Genomic DNA, 24,060 nt, shown 5'->3' with positions numbered 1-24,060 from the left:
TTCCACAGGTAAATTACTTTAATCGCTTAAAGTTGATGTTTCGTAATGTTTTTGTTTTGAAAGTGCTTAAGAAACTTAGACTGGGTGTTTTGGTTGAAGTATAATTTGATCTGTTGTAGGATTTTCCGCAGGTAAATTACTTTTATCGCTTAAAGTTGATTTTTCGTAATGTTTTTGTTTTGAAAGTGCTTAAGAAACTTGGACTGGGTGTTTTGGGGGAACCATAATTTCGTCTGTTGTAGGATTTTCCACAGGTAAACTACTTTGATCGCTTAAAGTTGATGTTTCGTAATACGGTCTTTTATGAGAAAGTGGTTGTGTTAAATATGGTTTTTATGATAGTCATCATCATCTCATTTCAGCAATTTGCAGGTAGGGGTCATAGCTTAGTTTGTAGGGAAGGAGGCAAGCTGTATTGCGACAATGTTTCGATTGTGTAGATCACGTCTTGGGTGATAGGAAAATAAGTTAGTACATATGTTCATCTTGGTATAAGGAAGAACTCTATAGAGTATGGCGTTTTATAGGTATCCTTATTTTTTTGTAGTATTATGACTTGTATTTTTTTTTAAAGTCTTAGAGCCCTAAAGTTGGCACTTAGATACATCTTGGTGTAAGTAAAAACCTTTGGAGTCAGCTTGTTATTATTCCTGGTATTAAGTTTTTTGTAGTTTTTAAGTCCTTGATTCTTGAAGCTTGGTATATATAATATTTTAACTATAAGGAAAACTGTATTAAATATTGGATTAACAAGTCTTCTTCTCATATTTGTATTATTATGGCTTTTTTGTTAACCAAAAGAACTAGAGTATTTAAATTTTATGCTTAAGTTTGTCATAGTGTAAATAAGCAAGAATATTGAAGCTGGCGCTAACAAACCTTATTTGTATTGCCACTGGTTTCTTTCAGGGTAAATTTAGCCTAGCTCCATTTTCTGGTAGTATTTACTGCCTTATTGTCCTTTTCTATGCATAAGTTACTGGTGTTGAGGAATGGCCACAAGTACTCTTAAACTTAAGATTTCGGTAAGACTAGGCTGCAACCCCAGCAGTTATCTATTGAGTTGAGTGCGTCTAGTGTTTCTGTATTTTTTTTTTAAATACAGTGTTTGTTTTGTGTTCTTTTTTGTGCTTAAAAGTGCTTGAGAAACTGTAGAGAGGGTGTTTTGGAGGAACCATAATTTAGTTTTTTGGAGGATTTTCTAGGTAAATTACTTTCGTCTTTGTCTTCTTTATCTTTTTAAGCAATTCTACTTGTTCATTATCTAATTAATACCTCTATGGAAGTTTGTCCATCTTTTGCGCGGTCGTCCGATACTTCTTCTGCCGATTGGTGACTTATCTCTTGCTATTTTGACGACACGGGTCTCCGCCATTCTGCTTATGTGGTTATTCCATTCTTTTTTTCTATTTTGTGTCCACACACTTTTATATTATTTAGACACTGTACGTTATATTTTCTTCTAATGTCTTCACTTCTCTTTCGATTTCTTAGCGTATTTCCTGTAATTCTTTTCAGTACTCTCATCTCTACCGTTTACCGTAGCCTTTGTGTTGTAGCTGTGTCAGGTCTTATTTCTGAGGCATATGTCATTATTGGTCTTACACTGGCTTTATAAATTCTTGACTCAATCTCAGCGTTAATGTGTCTGTTTCGCCATATAGTGTTATTAAAACATCCTGGCAGTCTATTTGCTTTTTGTGATTGATATATCACTTCTTTTTCTAGGTCTCCGTAGCTGGACAGTGTAATTCCAAGGTATTTTATTTCCGTTACTTGTTCAATACTGATGCCATCAATTTACTGTTATTTACTATGATTAAATTCTAAGTAAATTACTTAGATCACTTCAAGTTATTATTTCGTAATGTCATCTTTGATAAGCAAGTGGTGGGGTTAAATATAGTTTTTATGATAGTTTAAGCCCTATCTCGTTTCCGCAATTAACAGATGGGAAGCATGAATATGACGTTAATAGGTATTCTTCTTCTTGTAGTAAAACAAGTTTATAATATGTTATGAGACGAGTGATCTCGTAAAAACTCACAGTTTATATATGTCACATGTAGATGTTTACACATTAATTTATTAAGATTTATGTAATTACGTGAATTTGTTTTTTTTTTGTAATTTCTTAGTTTTACTTTATCTTATCTCTTTGATATATCTTTTGTGGTCTCATTGGTTGTGTCACGTAGAAACTGGAATATCACTGGAATATCAGTTATCCCAGCTATTGTAGTTCCTCATTTTAGACGCCATTTTTTCTTATTATTTAGTCATCAATAATATTAAATAAAACAAGGTTCAATTTGTCTTCCTTACCCAATTCAAAATTTGCCCCCATAGATACTTATACACGGCTGGTAAATGGTATTCTAGAAAAAACCTTCAGTGATAACCCAGTCGCCGGCGCTCGTTCCACAGTGATATTCGACGCCTAAATGCTTCGGTAGAAACCTAAGACTAGTAAATAACACTGAATCTTTCTTCTGGAATATCAGTTATCTCGGCTCTTTGTGTAGCGTCTTTCATGCCCGAAAAAAATAAAATCTTCTAAACATTTTAGCAATTTCTGACAGTTATGAAGTCTTCTAAGTACGTGAATTTCTTTTTTTTGTAATTTCCCAGTTTTACTTTATCTTATCTCTTTGATATATCTTTTGTGGTGTCATTCATTGTGTGTTAAATGCGTAGTTAAGTTGGATCTAATATATGGAAGTTAATTTATCAGAGAGTTAGCAATTTCCAAACTTTTGTCTTGCGTTTTTTATAGAGGCCTTTAATTTCACTTAGTGTTATGTCGTAGAACATTTCTTTATAATGCTAATAAAGTTGCGTGTTGATAAAGTAGTGTAATATTTGTCTTTTTTAGTTTATAAAGACTTTGTTGACTTATCAGTTAATTTTCTCAAAACATAATTATTTAATTTTTTGCTGAAAATATTAATTTTATCTTAATAGTTTTAGGTCTCGGTAAGTCAAGATTATTTTTAACTCCGCCTACCAGATCATTGAGTAGATTTACTACCTCAATGCTCTTGTTGCCGGTCCTAAACCCGGATAAAGAAGGAAGGTTAGTGGGCGAGATTATCACTTTAGCCAAGTTAAAAAAACCTCTTTTTTAAAAAAATATATCAGGTTTTCGGTACAGACTATTTATTACATTTTTAAAATTTTGCCAATGTCCGATCAACAATGCTGCTAAAATATTTTATCGTGAAGCAGTTACACGAACAGCTTGTTGACTGTGATGAAGTTTGAGTGGTTTGAAAAAGATCAAGAACGATCTAATTGAGAATGGAGACTACCGCGACCCAAAGGCCTTCAAATTCCAGTCAGCAGACTAGTCCTCATGAAAATTAATCGTAGAAACGTCCCGTAAAATCGATGAAACTTTTAGTAATACCCATGAGAAATTATAAATTTTTAGAAAGGTTAATTAAAATTTTAAAAATGTTTTCAGTAAAATCCATGAAAGAATTTAAATAAAAATAGTTATAAACGTTTTTCGGATTGAAAATCTAAAGATATGTAACATTTATTTTTCATTACAATAAATTTTAGTTTAATCCTATATAGTAATGCCACAATAAAACAATTACAGAACCTATCAAAGTATCTATATAAGCAGTACCTATTCACTGGTACTATAAGTATTGATCAAATCCATAATTGATACTACGTTTTACTATATCGGTGATTTGAAACCGTCGTTTTTGATTTTTGTATTTTTATTATGTACAGAACGATTTAAGGGAGATTGAAGTAAGGGAATGGAGAAGACAGCCACTCGACAAGGAAGGATGGAAGAATATTTTGAGGCAGACCAGGGCTTACAAAGTCAAAGTCAATGGAAGACGAAGAGATAGCAATGGCCGCTTTTTTTAGATATAGAAGGGGCATTTAATAATAGTCTAGAAACTGTTTGCTTAATTCGTAAACACCTACACGTTTTTTCAGCAAGACCTAATCATGACTACTCCACCAGAAATTCAAGCTTTGATGTGTATTTACCGATCCCGTCCACTGAGTTAGTATATATCTCCCTTTGCAACTTAAATCTACAACTTCTTTTCTTAAGTTCCGTAAATTGACCAAAGCCTATCTATCTCAAAGATCATATTATTCAGTGGAAGAGTTTGTTAACGAATAACTAAGAAATTACAGTACGTTTAGATACAAGCAACTAAAGTATTTTTATATATATTTGGGTATCACATGCAGCAACTTAAACTTATTCGTAAACTAGTTCGTAAGGTGTTTTAAATTTTAATTGTTATTCTTATTATTTTGACCGTTTGTAGGCTTTGTCCATCAAATTGTACAATTTTCAGTGAGAATAAAGCATATTTCTACTATATGCTATAGATATTTTTCCGTATTTGTATATCGTACTTGGTTATTATCAATTGTAACTGGTATATTTTATATCTTTTTATTGGACATTATGGACATAAGTTAACGTGAAAAGCTTGATTTTCGTTAAGTCTAATTTTTCATTTTTTTTTTTTGGCAAAGAATGTATTTTATTAACTGCCGTTTGTAGTTTATTTGTTATCTCTTTGATAGTGTCATCTACCGCTAAGATCGTAGTATCGTCAGCAAAGATAGCCATAGTGTAATGTTCTAATATAGGTAAGTAGCATGTGTAAAGCAAATAAAGGACAGGGCCTACCACACCCAACTTACAGAACAACCCTCTTCTCTTTTAATGATTTTTCAATAATATTTATTATTCTATGCACTTGGCCAATTGCAGCATCTTTATTTCTGAAGCCAAATTGATGTGTCGGAATAAAATTTTTTGTTCCAATAATTATTTTCGAATACATTTGATAGATATTACAGGAAGTAGTCATGTCGGTTTGTAGGAAAACACTCCAATAAGAGGTTTTTGTTGTACAATAGCTTTACGAGCTAGGTGTTTTAGTACCTCAGCAGTGATTAAATTACAGTCTGGGGCGTTTATTGGCATGTTTTCTTTTATTTGTCAATAATTCTTTAGAAGATGTTGGTCTTCATTGAAGTGTTGTCTATATTGAAATGTAAATTTTAAAATAAAGAATAATAAAAATAAAACGTTTCTATTTCTCAAAGAATAGAAAATAAAAACATAATTACCTAAAAATAGGAATTTACATTGATGTGACAATAGATTTAGATGTAGCAAAACGACAACGGAGGGCAACAAAGATCCCTTAAATAATATATCCATTATCCATTAATATCCATTAAATAAAATACACTTTGGGAAGAAAGTAATAAATACAAGAGATAATTTTAGAGTTTTACCGCAATAGTTGTTTTATTTATTACATATCCAAGTGAAACATGACATTACAAAAAATATGGAACTACATACATGAAATTAAAATATGTTAAAATGATTGCCGGAAAATAAATAAATATAAAAATAAATAAATAAGATAACAGATACATTATTATCTACTTCATCTAATGGAAAGAAAAAACTAGAAGAACTTATTATGGAAAATAAGAGAATCATAGAAAACAAAGAAAAAGACAGACTAAGGAAAACATATATGAATCAAATAAATAAAATTATACAAAAAGTAACAAAAACGATTAAAGAAATAAGAGCAATTCGTTCAGATATGAAATACCGGAGGAAATGTATACGGCATAAAAATAAACGAAATTGGACAATAAATAGGAAAGACGATTGGTAAAATGAGAGGAATGGACTAAGATGGAAAACACTGAAAAACGGATAAGTAACAAACATTGAAATAAAAAATCCGACGTTGAGAGGCATAAAGATTTATGCGAAGGCGAAGAAGTTTATTCTATATTTTCATCCACTCATTTACCATTTCTTTCTATTTTTCGACGTCCAATGATTTTCCCTTTCAATTATATATGTTATTTCTATGCAGGTCTTCGTATAAAATACTCTATAACACTTTCTTGCGGTCTATGTTTACTTCTTTTTTTTATTGATTACAAAAGAGGCCCATTTTTGTATTTTTTTCTTATTCAGCCTATCTACACTAACTTTGATTGTTTTGTATAATAAAAAATAATAATATAAAAAAAGATATATAAAACTTTTCTTAAAAATTAATGTGAATCATGTATTTTTTGGGACTGAAAAAAAAAATATGAAATTAGATTTTACGTATCACTCCCAGTTTTCCCATAATATGAGACTGGTTTATTCTACATTGTAATAATTTGAAAAAGACAAAATACCGAAATACATTAAAATGACACATTATTAGAATAATATCTTTTATCTAATTTTTATCTTGTAATATTATAGGCCTGTGCAATCATTTCAGAAGTCAATGCTTTTGTATTTTCTTTCTCTTTTTTCTGTAAAACTTCTCAAGTAGTTTTTTTTCTATGCGAGGCACTCTGTTGTTCCCGATCAACAGTAATCAACAGTAATCAGCCATTATCGCCTTGATATCCTGATAGAATCATTCGTCTTTTTCTTCACTGACATCACCCAAATTTTCAGTGAAAAAGTAGTTATGCAAAAAGTAGATTTTGAGGCTCATTAGACATCCCAAATCTTTAAACTCATCTAATAAATTAGCTACTATAAGCTCGTAGTTAGGGTCTTTTACTTAAAAACCTGGTTACAACTTTTTTGAATGCAATTCAAGCTTTTTTTTTCTCAGTACTCGTCTTGGTTTCAAAGGTAGAGTCGAACTTCATTTTACAAATATCTGGTCCAACAAAAACACGTTATTTAAATTTGGCTTATGATAGATGGGGAAGCTTTCCACTCAAGTATTTGAAACATTCACCATCTTTAGGCAGGTTGTTAACAAACTGCTTTATTAAGCCTAACTTAATGTGTAGAGGTGAAAGAAGGATCTTTTTTGGATCTACCAAAAGTTTTGTACAAAATGTTCTTCTCGCCATGTGTTAAAACATTTCTTATGGGCCATTGTCTTGTGGACCAGTGTTGCTCTATGTCTCTTGCTCTACTGTCCCATTCACAAATAAAACATGGATACTTTGTAAATTCCTTTTGTTGACCAAGTAGCATAAAAACAACTTTTAAATCTCCACAGATCATCCAATTATGAGCTGAATAGCTGATTTTCTGTAGAATTGGGTCAGGATTTTAATATGTTTCTTTTATATAGACTGAATGAGCAATAGAAAGTGAAGCATGAGCAAGAGTCTTTAAAAAGCCTTTCATCATTCTTATTATACTCAATAAAAAAACTCATTCATTAGACCACCAATATCATGACAGTAGACCTAATCCCCTTCCTGCTTAAAAAACTAAGCAAACTGTTGATCTCTGTACCTGTACTTGTAAATAGATGTAACAGGCGACAACAAATTCTTTTCTTTTAATCTTGAGCCAAGCAATTCTGATTTTTTCTGTGTTAAACAAATCTCGTACTAAGTCATCTAACTCAGCTTGTGCAAACAACTGTGATTGTAAATTTTTTGAAGGATACTAAAATTCACCATCACTATCACTTCCTGGACCACTTTCATCAGATATGTATATCTGATACAGAGTGTGTATATCCCCCTGCTAATAACTACTGGTAGTTGATGTGGGTTTTCTTGTTAATTAAAAAAGAAGAGAACAATCACTCAACTCCAAATTTCACGCGGTTCTTACCGACACCAAGAGGAACCTAAGTCCCAACTGTCAAGACCCTAGGACTTTTGATTTAAGAAAAATAAAAGCTATAATAATATAAAAAGAAGAAGAAGAAAGCCTGTTGATGACACATTGAATACAGTTCTTTCTTACACCAAGAAGAACCTATATACCAAGGTTCAAGACTCTAGGAAGTTTATTTCAAGAAAAAGAAAAAGCCTAATAAAATGGAAACATGAAAAGACTTGTGGACCCCAACTTAAATTATGTTCTTGCTTACACTAAGAGAACCTTAACTGCCAAATTTCAAAATAATGGAGTTTTTTATTAAAAAAGCATAATTGTATTAATAGAAGAAGAAAAATACCTACTGACCTCATATTTAATAGAGATCTTCCTTACTCAAGGATATTTTATATATAACGTTACAAGAAGACTTGTATTTCAAGAACAAGACAAGGCATAATAATTTGAAAAGAAGAAGGAGAAAACTTCTTACGAATCCCGAAATTCAAATAGGGTTCTTGCTTTTACTAAAAAGGACAACTTTTAAAACTCCAGGACATTGTTTAAGATAAAAAGTAGCAAAAACGTTAAAAACAAGTCCCATACTCTTCTTCTTTGTTTATTAGTTCTTTCTTAACGCAAGAGTAACTTGTGTACTAACTTTAGACTCTATAAACAATGCTTATACCAATAGAATACGTAGCAAGTTTCAAATATCTAGGACTTTTTGTGTAAGAACAACAAAACACAAAACAATACGAGAAGAAGAAGAAAACAGTTTATTTATATTATATTATTTATAGTACATTACAATAATTTAACTAACTGTTTTTTTAGTCTTCAGTTTAATATACAAACTGACCTATAATATAAAATAATTTAAAAAAATTAAAAACTCACCTGAAAAAAATTAAATTTTACAATTCTGTATGCGTTTCATCAGACAATCGAGCTGAAAAGAAGAATAAACCTCGCTTGGGCTGCATTTGGAAAGATGAAGGATATTTTTAGGTCTAAGATTCCAATGTGTCTGAAAAGGAAAGTATTTAATCAGTGTATTTTGCCAGTGATAACCTACGGCGCAGAAACCCTAACACTCACAAGAACAACATTGAGTAAACTACAAGTTGAGGAAAGGGCAATGGAGAGAATAATGTTAGGGATTTCTCTACGTGATAGGATACCCAATGCTACTACACGCAAAAGATCAGGAGTAGCAGACGTTATTGAAAGGAAAACAACACTAAAGTGGAACTGGGCAGGTCATGTAGCAAGATCAGTTGATGACCGGTGGACAAAAAGAATTTTGGAATGGAGACTCCGAATACAAGCTAACAGAAATAAAGGTCGACCCCCAACGAGATGGACAGATGACATATAAAGAGTAACTACAAATTGGATTCAGATGGCGTAAAATCGGACTAAGTTAGAGGCTAGTTGATGATGATGATGATGCGTTTCATAGTACCTTTCCTGCTGGAGACTGGCAACTAACTGAGAGGCCTCTTAAAGATGCACTGTTTATATTCCTGATCTGCATACTGGATTTGTACCGTTTGATTCTAGTTCGGTATTGGAATTTTGTATGTAAAAAAAAATTAATTTTACAATTCTGTATGCGTTTCATAGTACCTTTCCTGCTAGAGACTGGTCACTAACTGGGGGGGCCTCTTAAAGTTGCTAAATGAAGAACACCAGAGGAGAGACAGAGGATGCGGGATCCCAAATGAGAATTTAATACCTGAGAGAGCGAGAAGTGAAGTTGTCAAGGCGTTAAATAGGATGAAGAATGGTAAGGCAGTAGCTACTAATAAAATATGTGTGGAGGTTTGGAAGGCTCTTGGAGAGAAAGGGGTTGATATTTTGTGGCAACTGTTGAGTAGGATATATTTTATGATGAAGAAAGGATGCCCAATGCATGGAGAGAGAGTGTGATGGTATCATCGTATAAAGATAAAGGGGACATTCAGGACTGCAAGAACTATAGAGTGATAAAGTTAATGTCGCACACAATGAAAATTTGGAAAAGAACTTTAGAGCAAAGGTTCAGGAGAGAGACATCGATAGGAGAAGAACAGTTTGGGTTTATGCCAGCAAGGAGGACAACAGATGCTTTGTTTGCTTCGAGACAGTTGATAGAGAATTATAGCGAGAAGAAAAGAGAGCTACATTTGGTATTTATAGATTTTGACAAAGCATACGACACAGTCCCTAGACCAGATCTATGGAGATGTATGAGAGAGAAATCGGTTCCTGAGAATTACGTAATGCTCGTAAAGAATATGTATGAGGAGTCCAAAGTAAGGACTTGTGTCGGATTGACCGAAAGTTTTCCATCAGGTTTGCATCAAGGCTCTACACTAAGTCCCTACCTGTTTAATCTTGTTATGGATGTACTGACAGAGAGATTATATCGTGTTAGTAGAGAAGAGCAAAGAAATGATGGAGGAGAAGTTGGAGTGTTAGAGAAGGGCTACTAAAAAGGGTGAACTTAAGGTTAGCAGTTCGAAAACGAAGTATTTGTGACTAGGAGAAAGAGGAATGGTTGGGTGTATAGAATTGCTTGGAGAAAACGAGTAGAACAAGTAGAAGAATTTAAATACCTTGGCTCTTACATAACGGAAAATGTGGCCCTAGAACGAGAAATTGCCGATAGGATACAGGCTGGTTAATTTAACTGGACACGAATGAGCTGGGTACTATGTGAGCGAAAGAGGGTTGAAAGAAAATATATAGAAGAGTGTGGTGAGACCTGCTTTGGTGTGCGGCGATGAATTGTGGCCTGTAAGTAAGATTCAGGAAAAGGAGATGGAGGTAGCTAAAATAAAAATGTTACGGCGGATGTTGGGTAAGACTAGAAGGGACAGGATCAGGAACGACTTGATTGGGCAAAGAGCCGGGGTGACTAAAGTCTCAAAAAATATTCAAGAAAAAATACTGCAACAGTTTGGTCTGTTAGACGTAGAGATGAAAACTACGAATGAATACGTGTTTTTACCTTGTTTCGGCATTGTCGCCTCTTCAAGAGTGGGGTTTTTTATTCGGTAAACGTCAATTTGCATATTGCCGCTCTCTGGAACTAAGTGGTGGCTGTAAAGGAGTAGTGTCAGAAGGGTTTCCTGCCTTTGGGTGCCGGTTGGACCAAGCCGACACCTACGTACAAATTATGTTCCATCCATATAAACCATCCTTTTCAGATTGTTGGTCTTTTTGTTTTGTTCAGTTGAAACGCGTGGAGGATAGCTCTGGCTGTGTCCTCACCTAGGATCAAGTATCATTGTGCAATGAGATTTGATCAATCTCATTGCACAATGAGTGCAAGTGCAAGAAAACCAATCTCCCCCTGTCGTGATTTTGAATGCGACTCTTAAGGAGTGTGGGGTGCTCACTGTTTAGTTTTTGGTGTATGGAGATTGTGCGGATTTGTGTAGTTATTGGTTGTGTGTTATTGGCTTGTTTCTTTTCTTGTGTTGGTATGTTTATGATTTCTGAGCTTGGGTGGAGGTAAAGTGTGTGGAGGTAATGTGTGGGTAAATGATAAGTGTAAGTATTAATAATGAATTTGTGTATTTATGTGCGGAGTTGAGTGAAGGTTTGGTTTATGGAATTGTTGTAGCAGGAGGTTGATATTGCATACCCATACAGTGCATTAGACAAATCATTGTGTCACTTCTCTTTTTAGAGAAGACATTGAAGGGGAACATGGATGTTAAGTGGATTAGGGATTTCATATCCGAGGATAGGTCGTATGAGGGGATTTGCTTGGAAGTGTGTACGGGTTGGGTCTGTTTTGTGTCTTTTGGCTGGATTCTTCCGTGTGGGCATGTTTGTGAAAATGCCTGGTAACCTCCGGGTACAGTTGGTAGATTTGGGTACATCTATCGTGGGACATGCAGTAGACCTGTGTTGTCCACAGTATCGACAGATCATTGATTTTTCGAGGCATTCGTTGTTGAGGTGTCCGCTATTGCAGCATTTCGAACAGTATTTTGGTCGAACCGGAACGGAATTGCTAGATCTTGGAATCTCGAATTTCAATCGCTCTCCTTTGATCTTAATACCATTCGAGAGTACATCAGTGAATTTAGTTTCAGAGTTTGTGAAAACTCTAATGAAAGTGGTGGGTTGATTTGATTAAACCAGGTGTGGATTAGTTAAGCTTTTATTAGATTTGAAACCTAAATTTATGGAAATATAGCTCTCTGCGGTGATTTGTCGAAGTTTTGCAGTGAGATGTTTAAGTTCTAAAAGATTGGTGGTTCGTATGGAAGCTGTCTTTTGGGTTGGGAAGGCTTTTATTGAGTCTAAATCTGGGAGTAGATTATTGTCTTTGATAAGTAGACAGAATGCTCTTTGCTGACAGATGTCTGGGGGGATGTCCTCGATTCTCTAATTTTGTGTGTTAGTGTGTGTTGGTGAGAATGTGTTTTGTGTTTGTAGGGGTGTGTAGGTATTGGGGTTTTGGGGTATAGGATCGTGGTAAGGAGTGGATGCTTTGGATGTGGATGAAAACTATGTGGGACGAAGGATAGAGCTGTTAGAGGTTGATGGAAGGAGTGGTAGAGGAAAACCGAGGAGAAGATGGAAGGACTGTGTGGCAGAGGACTTGTGGAAGAATAAGAAACAGCAGCCCCGGAAAAGGGAAAATCTGGGGAAGAAGAAGAAAGATAGGAGTTGTAAATCCTTGCTTTAGGCTACGTGCATCTTCAAGGTATGTAGTTTTTGTGTATGTTTGGGGCGAATTTTCGTTATTGACTTAAGTCTTTGGTTAAGACAGTCGTAGATCTCGAGGCAGGGGTTTGATCGGCGCTTATCGTCGATAGAGTCGATGTTCGGTGGGCAACTTCGTCGTGAACCAGTTCAGGTGGCCCGTAGATAAAAATGCCATATGCATCCAAAAATGGAGCGATTACTTTCAGCATTGTTTGGACTTTCTTTAGTAAGTAACGCGTAGAGGTGGCTAATTCTTCACCTAGGAAGAACTAGCCACAACCAACTGTGAAGGAAATATTTGAGGGGACTGACTTCCATTTTTGGGATATTGGGATAAGACGTCAGGTAAAAATCATAGACATGAGGTTAATTATCGACGGTATGTTCAAGGAGAGTTCGTCTGAGGGAATTTGTCTGGGTAGTGACTGCCTGTGTCTTTTTCTGTGTTGTGGAAGCGCCTTTTTTGGCGTGACATTTATGTTAATATGCTGGATGTTTGCCACGGCAGTTTGTATAGGATGGTGCATTTGCCATTCATATGATTTGTGATTTTTCCCACAGTTTGGACAGATAGTGGATGTTTGTTGGTATTCTGTATTGTGATGTCCGCTTTGGCAGCATCTAGAGCAGTATTTTAAGCGCGGGGGATGACGTTATTTAATCCAGGGATCTCACAATGTATAATCTGCCCATTCGGCTCAATACCGTACTTCAGTGCTTCCGTGAACTTTTGTTCTGAGTTTGCGAAGACTCGAACGAAGTTTGTACGGATGTAATTCTAGCAAGCAATTATTCTAACGATTTTAGTGTAAGGGAAGTGGCCTTATGATAAACGGTCTTCAATGTCTTTTTATGAAAGATTTTTGTTAATGCCTGTCATGACGAGATGGCGGTTAGATTAGATTTTATTTGTTGTTTTAGAAGACTTTTGTGGGAAGTTATTAAAATATCTGGGGCCAATGGTGATTATGTTATTACTGATGTTGTTTCTTAGTTTTGTCTCGAATTCGTGGATATTTAGGGGTTGAAATGTGTTGAAGAGGAATTGGAATGTATTGTCTGATGAATAGACTTTTAAGTAGACTTTGCTGTTGGGAATAAATTCGTTCGATTTTAAAATATTGTTGAGATGATTTTGTTGGCAAATGTTTAGAGGGATGTGTTCTATAAGGTATTTATATGCGAGCTGTTGGGTTGTCTTGTGTGTTTGTGTTGCCTGTGTGTAATAGCTGTAGGGGATAGTTCGTATCTATTGTTTGAGTTGATCGTTCTGTAGCTTGAGTCGTCTGTGTTTTATTTTGTGTATGTTGGTTGTAAGATTGAAAGGTGAAGGTTCGCTAGGTATTGTTTCTGTCGAAGTTTCATGTTGTGTGTTACGTGTAACTGTAATGTTATCATCTTCGATATAGGATGTAAGGTGTTTTTGTAGGGATGATGTATTGATTTCGGATCTGGTTGTAAGTGTGGCAGATTTGCCGGGAAAGTTGACTATAAGGAACTCGAATTTTAAGCCGGGTAAATTTTGAGTTTTAAATAATCGGTTGAATCTGTGTTGATTGCAGAATTGTTGTAAAGTAATGTGTGTGTTTAGGAATATTTATGTGATGTTTTCTGGGACTGTAGTGGGGGATGGGTGGATGTTTTTTGCTTGGATTTGTTCGTGATGGTAAGGTATTTGGCTTCAGGAAGAACTTTGAGTTTTTTCTTCAGAGATTTGGCATTGATGGGGTTTGTTAGGTAAAGAGTAGGCTATTTTTTCCGATTTATTTACTACGTAGACTGCAAAGAAATCGTTTTTGTCATCTAACATGACCGGAATGATTAGAATTAGTGGGGTTTGGCTGCAGAATTTGGTTGAAATGTGGTTTATCGTGTATTTTGTGTCGTGTGAGTGTATTACGTTGCGTTATTTAAAGGACTGGTCGTTCAGGTAATCGTAATCGTTTCGTAGATTCACTGCTGCTTCCTTGAGTTCCTCAGTTGTTTGAATCGGGCATCCATCTATAGTAATGGACACTCGGTACAAACGGGACGAGCGTGAGCATACCGACTAATTATCAATTTCCTGTTCAAATACTGTCAGTATTTTTAGGGGCTTGTAAGTTGAGATTAGGGTTTTGTGACATACAGTTGTTTATGTATTGTGTCATGTGTTCGATGTCGTATTTTGATCGGCTACCGGTGTTAAAGGTGTGTGTGTGTGTAAAATTTGTTGTAAAAAAGTTGTGGTAATACTCTGTGATTGTCGGGTGGCTATGAATGATGGGTTTTGGTGTGTATTTTGATACGTGGGGCAACTTTGTGGTGTGTTGGTAATTTTTGTGTTGTATGTCGCGTCAGTGTTTGGAATGTCAGTTGATATGTAAGTATTTTGAATGTCAGAATTGAAATTGTCCAGGATAAGAACCTGGAGGATGGTGTTTGTTGTAAGGATTTTTGGTTGGTTGCCATGAAAACGACGTTACCTCGAATTGTGAAGCATATTAAATTTAAACGGAGTTTTTAATTACAAGCGGGCTTTTTTTTTGTTCTTACGGTCCACTCGTGAGAAATGCTTTTTTTCTTTTTTGTATTATTTAGTCATCCCATCTGCCTTTCATATATAGCTTTTCCAAATATACGTCCATACATTCGATGTAGATATTTTATGTTGCCTGGTCTTTATGTTTTCGTTGTAATACCAAACCTCCTCTGTAACTCCTTTTTGGCAGGATATCATTTCTATTTTTGTCACGTCGTTACATTGATTCTTCACTGCTCTTCCACTTCATATATTATAAGATACTTTTTCTGTGATGATTAATACAGAATAATGACTATATCGAACTCTACTCATTAAAGGCTTTGTTTTTCTGTATCCTTCATATACTTCACCCTGTTGCCATTCCTCTCCTGATGTCATAAACTTTTCTCTGGTCAATATACTGTCGTTCTATTTTACTTCTGCTATTAGGTATTTGTGATACAGCATTGAATTCCCCTTATATTCTATTACCTTTTCGATTGTCAATTTATATCGGAGATGCACGCCTCCAGTAACTGATGGTTCTTTATTTCCTTTAAAGCCGCATTTACTTCTCATATTGTGATGGGTAAAAGTACTTCAGATTCCTGATTTATGAGAATGCCTACTCTTCTTCTTCTTTTTATGTGAACATGACTCTGTCTGTTTTTTAATGTGCCTCCAGCAAGTTGTCTTTCCATTGTTTCATTGGTCTTCCTACTGATCGTCTTTCTATTGGGAAACCTTCTCTTGCCGTCTTTACTACTTTATTTGTTGTCATTCGGCTTATACGATCGTTCCATTCTACTATTTTATTTCTTACCCAGTTCTTGATTTTCTCCACCTTGCATCTACGTCGTATATCTGTACTTTTAGCTCTATCCCATAGTATCTTATCATCAATTTTTTTAAGTGATTTCATCTTTGCTATTTCTAACATCCTTTTTGTCCTCTCTGTGTGAGGTCGTGTTTCTGCCGAGTATGTCGTTATTGATCTGATGACTGTTTTGTAAATTTGGCCTTTCATTTCTTCCCCAATATTTTTATTTCTCCATACGATTTAATCCAGACAGCCTGCGGCTCTGTTTGCTCTATTCGCTTGATCTTCCACTTCAGTTTCGAGCTTTCCATAACTTGTTCTCTTATCTGACCTTCCAGCTCCAATTTACATCTTAGTAAATTTGCGGTTATAACCATGCATTTTCTCATTTTTAGGAAAATTAACTTGTTACATTTTCTGACGGTTATACTAAATTGTTGCAGCATTCATTGAAAATCATCTTCACTTTGAGAGAGTAGTATTGCGTCGTCTGCATAGCAGATTATTTTAAGTTGTTTTTCTCCCATTTGTTATCCTTTTTCAGTTCTTACTTTTTTTATTATTTCATCCATATTCAGGTTGAACAATAGAGGACTCAGGAAATCTCCCTGTCTTACCTCATTGCCAGCTTCAACAGGGTCGGTTAGTTCTTTTTCTACTTTTACTTTTATTGTGTTGTTTTGGTAGAAGTTTTCGATCGTTTTGATTATTCCTAGAGGTATATCTCTTGCATACAGTAAGTGGATAACGTCTTTTAATTTGACCCAGTCAAATACCTTTGTAAGGTCCACGAAACATAGATATGCCGGTTTGTTGTATTCTAATGATTTCTCTTGCACTTGTTACTCTTGCATTTGCCTTATTATAAATTTAGCGTCGGTGCATGATCGTTCCAACCTAAAACCTTGTTGTTCTTCTGCTAGTGTTATAATTCTATTCAGTTTATTTATTATCACTTTGGTTGTTAATTTTAGTGTTGTGTTTAATAAATTATTTCTTCTGTAATTTTCCGGGTCCGATTTGTCTCACTTTTTGAAGAGATGTATTAGCATGCTTGATCTCCATTCTTGAGTAATTCTGTTTTGTTCTATTATTTTTTGGATTAGTTTTAATAGTTGTTTGGTCAGATCTGGTCCACCGTACTTTAGGAGTTCGTTCGGTATTCTGTCCTCTACTAGTGATTTTCTATTTTATAATTTCCTTAATGCTTCCTTTACCTCTTCATCCTTAATATTTATTTCTTCGTTTGTCATCACCTCTGGTGTTGGTGCTTTACTATCGTCACCTTAAGCAAATAGGGATCGAAAGTAGTCTACCCATGTTTCCTTCTGAATATGTGTCGCATTTATTTATTTTCTTTGTCCTCTGATCATTCTCCATATTTTTTTTTGTGTTCCGTAGAAGTCGTGTTTCATCTGTTTTGAGAAGCTCTGCCAGTGTTCCCTTTTTATTTGTCTAACTAAAGTATTCTTTTTATTTCTGATTCGTTTATAGTGGTTATATGCCTGTTGTGTTTGTTATGTTCTGTATTGTAAAAAGGCTTTCTTATTTTCTTCATAATTTGTCTTTACTTCCTCTCTAAACCATGGAGAGTGATTACTTATTTTGGGAAATTATCTTGTGGTCTTTGGCTGGTATAGATGTCTATACGTACACTTCTACTTCTGCCTACACTGCTTACTCCTCAGTTACTGGACACTGAGGAGTAGGCAGATTGAGACCCCGAACTCGAATGGAATCATATCCCTCTTGATAATATATATATATATATATATATATATATATATATATATATATATATATATATATATATTGGTGGTATTGTTATATCAAGTTATCAAGTTATAATCAAGTGGTGATTCTTGAGGATGCAGTCTATTTGGCCCATTTATGATGAATAGTATTCAGTTCTTTTACGTGGAAAGCAAAATCACTAACAATGGTTTTTATAGTTGAGTTTCTTGAATTGAGTTGAGTTGAATTTCCGTTTAGAGGTGTAGGCATGTTTTCATAATGTAGATACTGTACCAGTTATAAACATACTAGTTAACAACAATCTAGTTGAACAAGTATATAGGATGTTGGATACATGAAACCTTAGACCAAGAACAAGAGGTTAAATGTAAAATAGAACATGCAAGAAACACCTTCTTAAAGATGCTTAAATTCTTAAATTGTTATGTATATAGTGTACTATTACACGGCGTGGAAGCTTGGACGTTAACAGTCAGCTCGTTACGACGTTTAGAGAGCTTTGAGATGTGGGTATTTCGTCGTATGCTGAAAATTCCATGGACCGACCGCGTTAGAAATGAAGAAGTTTTAAGGCGTATGAATAGAGAACGTGAACTCACAGAAATTGTCAAGAAGCGTACAACGTCTTATCTTAGACACGACAGGTATAACTTCCTTCAGCTTATTATAGAAGGGAAAATAGAAGGCAGACGCGGCCCGGGTAGACGACAAATGACCTGGCTGCGCAACATCAAAGATTGGACAGGATTAGACTTTTAAAGTTTAATAAGGAAAGCCCAAAATAGGGAAGACTTTGTAGAGGTCATCGCCAAAGTTCGCTAAGAAGACGGCACCTAAAGAAGAAGAAGATGCTGTATATTTCAATTATAAAAAGCTAAAGCTTTAGACCTTTAGAAAAGTACATTTTGTTTATATTATGTTATGAATTCTACAATTTTTGATTTATATAATATTGGAGATTAATTGCAGTTAATTATTAGAATTTTTTTTGGCAATTACCCTTTGATGTATTAGGGAAAAGAGTTGGCAATCATCAAATCAGCAGTTGCCAGATTGCAACATATGTTTGCAATTAATCTCGAAAGAGACAAATATTTACTCGTTATTGTTTTATATAAATTAAATATTGCAGAATTCATAAAACAGTAGGTATAATCGATATGTACTTTTTAAAAGCTTTCTCTTTTTATATTTGAAGCATACAACAGAGATGCATTATAAAACATCTCTACACTACCAAACCGAAATATTTTAATTCTTTGTTGACATTTGCGGCTATATTCAGCTTGTACTTTCGGTAAACCCAACCGTTTTTTTTTTATTAATTTGAATGTCGATGAAAAATAAATTAGTCCAGATAATATTAAACTTTAACAATCAAGCCCATCTAGCTAAATATTCAAGAAATAATGCAATTTTATCTAAATGTAATAAATCCATACTCCACAAATATGTTGGTTACATGTGGCCCAAATTATACAATTGTCAACCAAATGATTTAAAACCAATTAGAAATTATAAAAAACATAGAAAACATAGACTACTGTAAATTTTTAAAAATCCATATTAATGTTTTATTAAATTTAATTTTGTAATTCTCTAGCTGCCGTTAAAAACCCTTATGGTGGATACGGCTTTATTTTCTAAATAATAATAATAATAAACAGTAATTCGCAGACAAAATAAATATAAAAAAAATATATTATGTCTGTGAAAAACCAATACTAGTGATTAGATTAAATTATGTTGACAATATTTGAATTGAACACTTAGTATAAAAGCAACATTTTGGTTAATTAAATGCAATATTTTTATTCTACTAGTACGTTCCAGGTAATGTGTATTTTCTAAATACTATTTTAAAAAAATGTAAGTAACAGTTATTCTTTGTGTTTTTTTTTGTAAGTTATCGTTCTATCGCTTTCATGGCCTTCCTACTGATCGTCTTTCTATTGGGAAACCGTCTCTTGCCGTCTTTACTACTCTATTTGTTGTCATTCGGCTTATATGATCGTTCCATTCTACTCTTCTATTTTTTACCTAGTTCTTTATGTTCTCCACCTTGCATCTACGTCATATATCTGTACTTCTAGCTCTGTCCCATAATGTCCTACCAGTAATTTTTCCAAGTATTTTTATGTCTCCTGTTTCAAACATCCCTTATGTCCCCTTATTGTTAGGTCGTGTTTCTGCCGGGTATGTCATTATTGGTCTGATGACTGTTTTGTATATTCTGCCCTTCATTTCTTTCCCGATATTTTTATTTCTCTATGTCGTTTTAGTCAGGCAACATGCGTTTCTATTTGCTGTATTTACTTGATCTTCTACTTCAGGTTCGAGCTGTCTGTAGCTAGATAATGTAATGCCTGGATATTTAAACTCCTTTACTTGTTCTATTATCTGACCTTCCAGCTCCAATTTACATCTTAGTAAACTTGCTGTTATAAACATGTATTTTGTCTTTTTTGGGAAAATTAACATGTCAATTTTTGCTGGCCGTTATATTAAGTTGGTGCAGCATACGTTGTAAATTATCTTCACTTTGAGAGAGTAGTATTGCGTATTTTAAGTTGTTTTTCTCCCATTTGGTATCCTTTTTTAGTTCTTACTTTTTATTATTGTATCCATAATCAGTCTGAACAATAGAGGACTCAGGAAATCTCCCTGTCTTATCCCATTGCCAGCTTCAATAGGGTCGGTTAATTCTTCTTCTACTTTTACTTTTATTGTGTTGTTTGGGTAGATATTTTCAATCGTTTTGATTATTCCTCGTATAATAAGTGGATAACGTTCTTTAATTTATTCCGGTCAAATGCCTTCTTAAGGTCCATGAAACATAGATACGCTGGTTTGTTGTATTCTTATAATTTCTCTTGCACTTGCCTCATTATAATTTTAGTGTTGTGTCTAATAAGTTAATTCCATTGTAATTTTCCGGGTTACATTTGTTTCTCTTTTTGAAGAGAGTTATTAGGATTCTTGATCTCCATTCTTGAGGAATTTTGTTTTTTTCTATTATTTTTTGGATTAGTTTTAATAGTTTTTTGGCCATATCTGGTCCTCCGTACTTTGGGAGTTTGTTCGGTATTCTGTTCTCTTCTAGTGATTTTATATTTTTTAATTTCCTTAGTGCTTCCTTCATTTCTTTCTTCTCACTATTTATTTCTTCGTTTGTCGTCACCTCTGGTGTTGGTTGTTCATTATCGTCGCCTTTAGCAAATAGGGATCGAAAGCAGTCTACCCATGTTTTGTCCTCTGATCATTTTTCATATTTCTTTTGGTGTTGCGTGGAAGTTGTGTTCCATCTGTTTTAAGAAGCTCTGTCAGTGTTCCTTTTTTATTTGTCTAACTAAAGTATTCGTTTTATTTCTGATTTGTTTATAGTTGTTATATGACTGTTGTGTTTGTTGTGTTCCGTATTGTAAAAAGGCTTTTTTTGTCTTTACTTTCTCTCTAAACCACGGTGTTTTCTTTTTTGATGATGTTAGTGTTCCTCGATGTTATCGTTTTCTAATATTTTATTCCTAGTGATCTTCTCTGATATTATTTTTCCGTAGATTCCATATTTAGTCCTTCGACTTTGATTTTTGTTTGTGTTGGCACCGCTCTCTTGGATGTGAAGTATTTCAGGACGATTCTTATTTAACATTAGTCATTCTGTTAGGGTTCATCATCACTTTCAGAACTGCTGAAAACTTTTGTTACGTGACGTTGAGCTATTTGTGTGTTAGGTATTTGTTTCTCCGCTTGTCCGTGCTGCATTCTCGTGTTTGTTCAGACGGTCAATGCCCATTTTAAGTCTTTTGAATTGAGTTTCATTTTTGTTTTCTTTCACTCTATCGTTTACTTGCTTTTTTGTTTTGTAATTTTCTCTCCCAATTTATTTTTGTAGCTTTTTCTTTTTCCTTGAATAATCTTTCCGTGTTACCTGATTATTTTCTTCCCTGTTATTATTTTTTAATCGCCAATTTTTCCATCTGAATTTTTACCATCTTAAACAAGTTAAAACAAAACGGTAATCTTTAGCTATCCTTTTTTCCTTTTCTTTCTGGTGTTTTAAGCCAAATTACGAAATCTTAAATGCTTCTATTATTTTAAGTATTTTCTCTATTGTCCTCTATAAGTGATTCTTCTTCTACAGGCACCTCCTGGGTTACAATTTCTTGTGAATTAATACTCGTCTGCACAGTTTCTTCGACAGGCTGAGTTTCATTTTTATTCTTTTTTATAAGTAATTTTTTTACAGATCCTTTCTTTGTTACATTTTCTTGTAATATCTCATTTTTCGTCATGGTTTCTTCTTAAGGCTAAGTTTCATTTTTATTCTTAGTTAGCGATCTTTTCTGATATTATTTTTTCGTAGATTCCATATTTAGTCCTTGGACTTTAATTTTTGTTTGTTTTGGCCTCGCTCTCTTGGGTGTGAAGTATTTCAGGATGATTCTTATTTAACATTAGTCATTCTGTTGGGGCTAATCATCACTTTCAGAACTGCTGAAAACTTTTCTTACGTGACGTTGAGCTATTTGTGTATTATTTGTTTATCCGCCTGTTCGTGCTGCATTCTCGTGTTAGTTCAGGCGGTCAATGCCCATTTTAAGTCTTTTTAATTGAGATTCATTTTTGTTTTCTTTCACTCTATCGTTTTCTTGCTTTTTTGTTTTGATATTTTTTCTCCCAATTTATTTTTGTAGCTTTTTCTTTTTCCTTGAATAAACTTTCCGTTTTACGTGATTATTTTCTTTCCTGTTATTATTTTTTAATTGCTAATTTTTCCATCTAAATTTTTACCATCCTAAACAAGTTAAAACAAAACGGTAATCTTAAGCTATCCTTTTTTTCTTTTCTTTCTGGTGTTTTATACCAAATTACGAAATCTTAAATGTTCCTATTATTTTAAGTATTTTCTCTATTGTCCTCTATAAGTGATTCTTCTTCTACAGGTACCTCCTGGGTTACAATTTCTTGTGAATTATTACTCGTCTGCACATTTTCTTCGATAGGCTAAGTTTCATTTTTATTCTTCTTTATAAGTAATTTTTTTACAGATCCTTTCTGAGTTACATTTTTTTGTAATATATCATTTGTCTTCATGGTTTCTTGTTAAGGCTAAGTTTCTTTTTTATTTTTCTGTATAAGTAATTCTTCTACATGCCCTCGCTGTAATACATGTTGTAATTTTTGGCCTGTCTCCATAGTTTCTTCGAAAGGCATGTCACTTGATAAATGTTGGTTGCTTTTTATCTTAATTTACAACTGAACATTTAGATTTTCGTCGAAAATAATTTCCATATGTTTTATTTCTGTGTTTAGTACTCTATTAATTTCTAGTTGTTCTGAATCGTTAGAAATTTTCGTATACAGATGGTTATGGCTATTTTCGAACTTTTTATATAATTTATGCAACAAAATAAACTCATCATGACTTGCTTCGTCAAACTGATCAATTTTTTGTAAATATTGGTATTCTCCCTCGTCAATTAGGAATTTTCATGAATTAATTGAAACAGATAAACGGACTATTCAGTGAAACTTTTTTCTCTACTTGTGTATTATTATCTGGATACATCTTAGTCTCCATAATTTTAGCTTTTGCATAGTCTTCTATGACATATCTCAGTACTGGTGCAAATTTCTTTTTAATTAGTATATTATGAGTATTTTTTCTTCTGAATTCTAACACTGCCTTTTTCCAACCTGTTTTTAACGATTTGAATGCAGCAACACCTGCTGGTTGCATTAACCGTGTTGCGTTGGGATACAACGATATTAAAATTATCTGTAGTTTGGTGCACAGTTAACTCAACTTTAGTGTTTAATGTGTAGAATGGCCATCTACAAATAGGATTATTGGAAATGTGGTGCAATTTTTTTTATATGGATACAAAACATTACCAACGTCTTAAAATAACTCAACTTTCATCCAACCGTTGTCACTATGTCCGATTTCCCACGAAGAAGGCACTGAATTAACTATAGAAGTGGAAAGTCTTTTGTAGGGATAAATAAGCATCAGCTCAGTTACTTCATAAATATTCCGTGCCCCACGAAGCGCAATAACTTTAAAAATTTTTGGGTACAGATAAAAATATCCCAATAAAAATTCTAATGCAGAATGTAATCTTAATTTTTACTTTTTGAATATTCCTCGACTAAAAAAACCATTTACGAACATCTTCTTCTGAAACAACTGAACTGACCGAAATAACTGTTTCAGGTATTCGGTGAGTTAAAATTTCATGGTGCTTAAGAAATCCTTGATTCCAGCCTTCTCCTGGAAAATTGTCCTTAAATGTATTTTAACATGGGTTTAAATCTAAAAATTCCTTAATTGAAGCTTGAATATCTACTTTCCTAACTGGAAATCCTCTTTTGTAACTTGTCAATATCCATTCTTCTATAATGGCTTTCTCCTCACTGGTAAAAATATTGCTTGGTCCCAATGTGGTCTTATTAGCAATCTTATCGTTTTTTCTAAAGTGTGGGCTTTGAGGTGGTACTTTAAATGTCTGGGAAGCGTTTCTTTGTGACGTCCTATTTTCGATGGTGTTCAACGCAAGCGAAACATATTCTTTAGCATATTTTTTCTAATTGTGCACACTCTTCACTTTGGGCATCTATAAAAAAATCATTATGTACCTATGTGTCAATCAGTAAACATAC

General features: G+C 34.0%; 1 protein-coding gene across 1 annotated transcript in view; it reads left to right on the top strand.

The window, feature by feature from the left end:
• The first annotated feature begins 19,225 nt into the window (after positions 1 to 19,225).
• LOC140444554 (phenoloxidase 1-like) overlaps positions 19,226 to 24,060 on the top strand; it is a 30,285-nt gene continuing 25,450 nt past the window's right edge. Inside the window, exon 1 of the mRNA XM_072536314.1 lies at positions 19,226 to 19,266. The gene's annotated coding sequence lies outside the window, so the exon portion shown is untranslated. The remainder of the gene's footprint in view (positions 19,267 to 24,060) is intronic.

The sequence above is a fragment of the Diabrotica undecimpunctata genome, chromosome 6, assembly GCF_040954645.1.
Source record: "Diabrotica undecimpunctata isolate CICGRU chromosome 6, icDiaUnde3, whole genome shotgun sequence".
NCBI classification, from domain to species: domain Eukaryota; kingdom Metazoa; phylum Arthropoda; class Insecta; order Coleoptera; family Chrysomelidae; genus Diabrotica; species Diabrotica undecimpunctata.
Note: the sequence above shows the minus strand (reverse complement) of the source record. Positions and strands in the feature narration are given on the sequence as shown.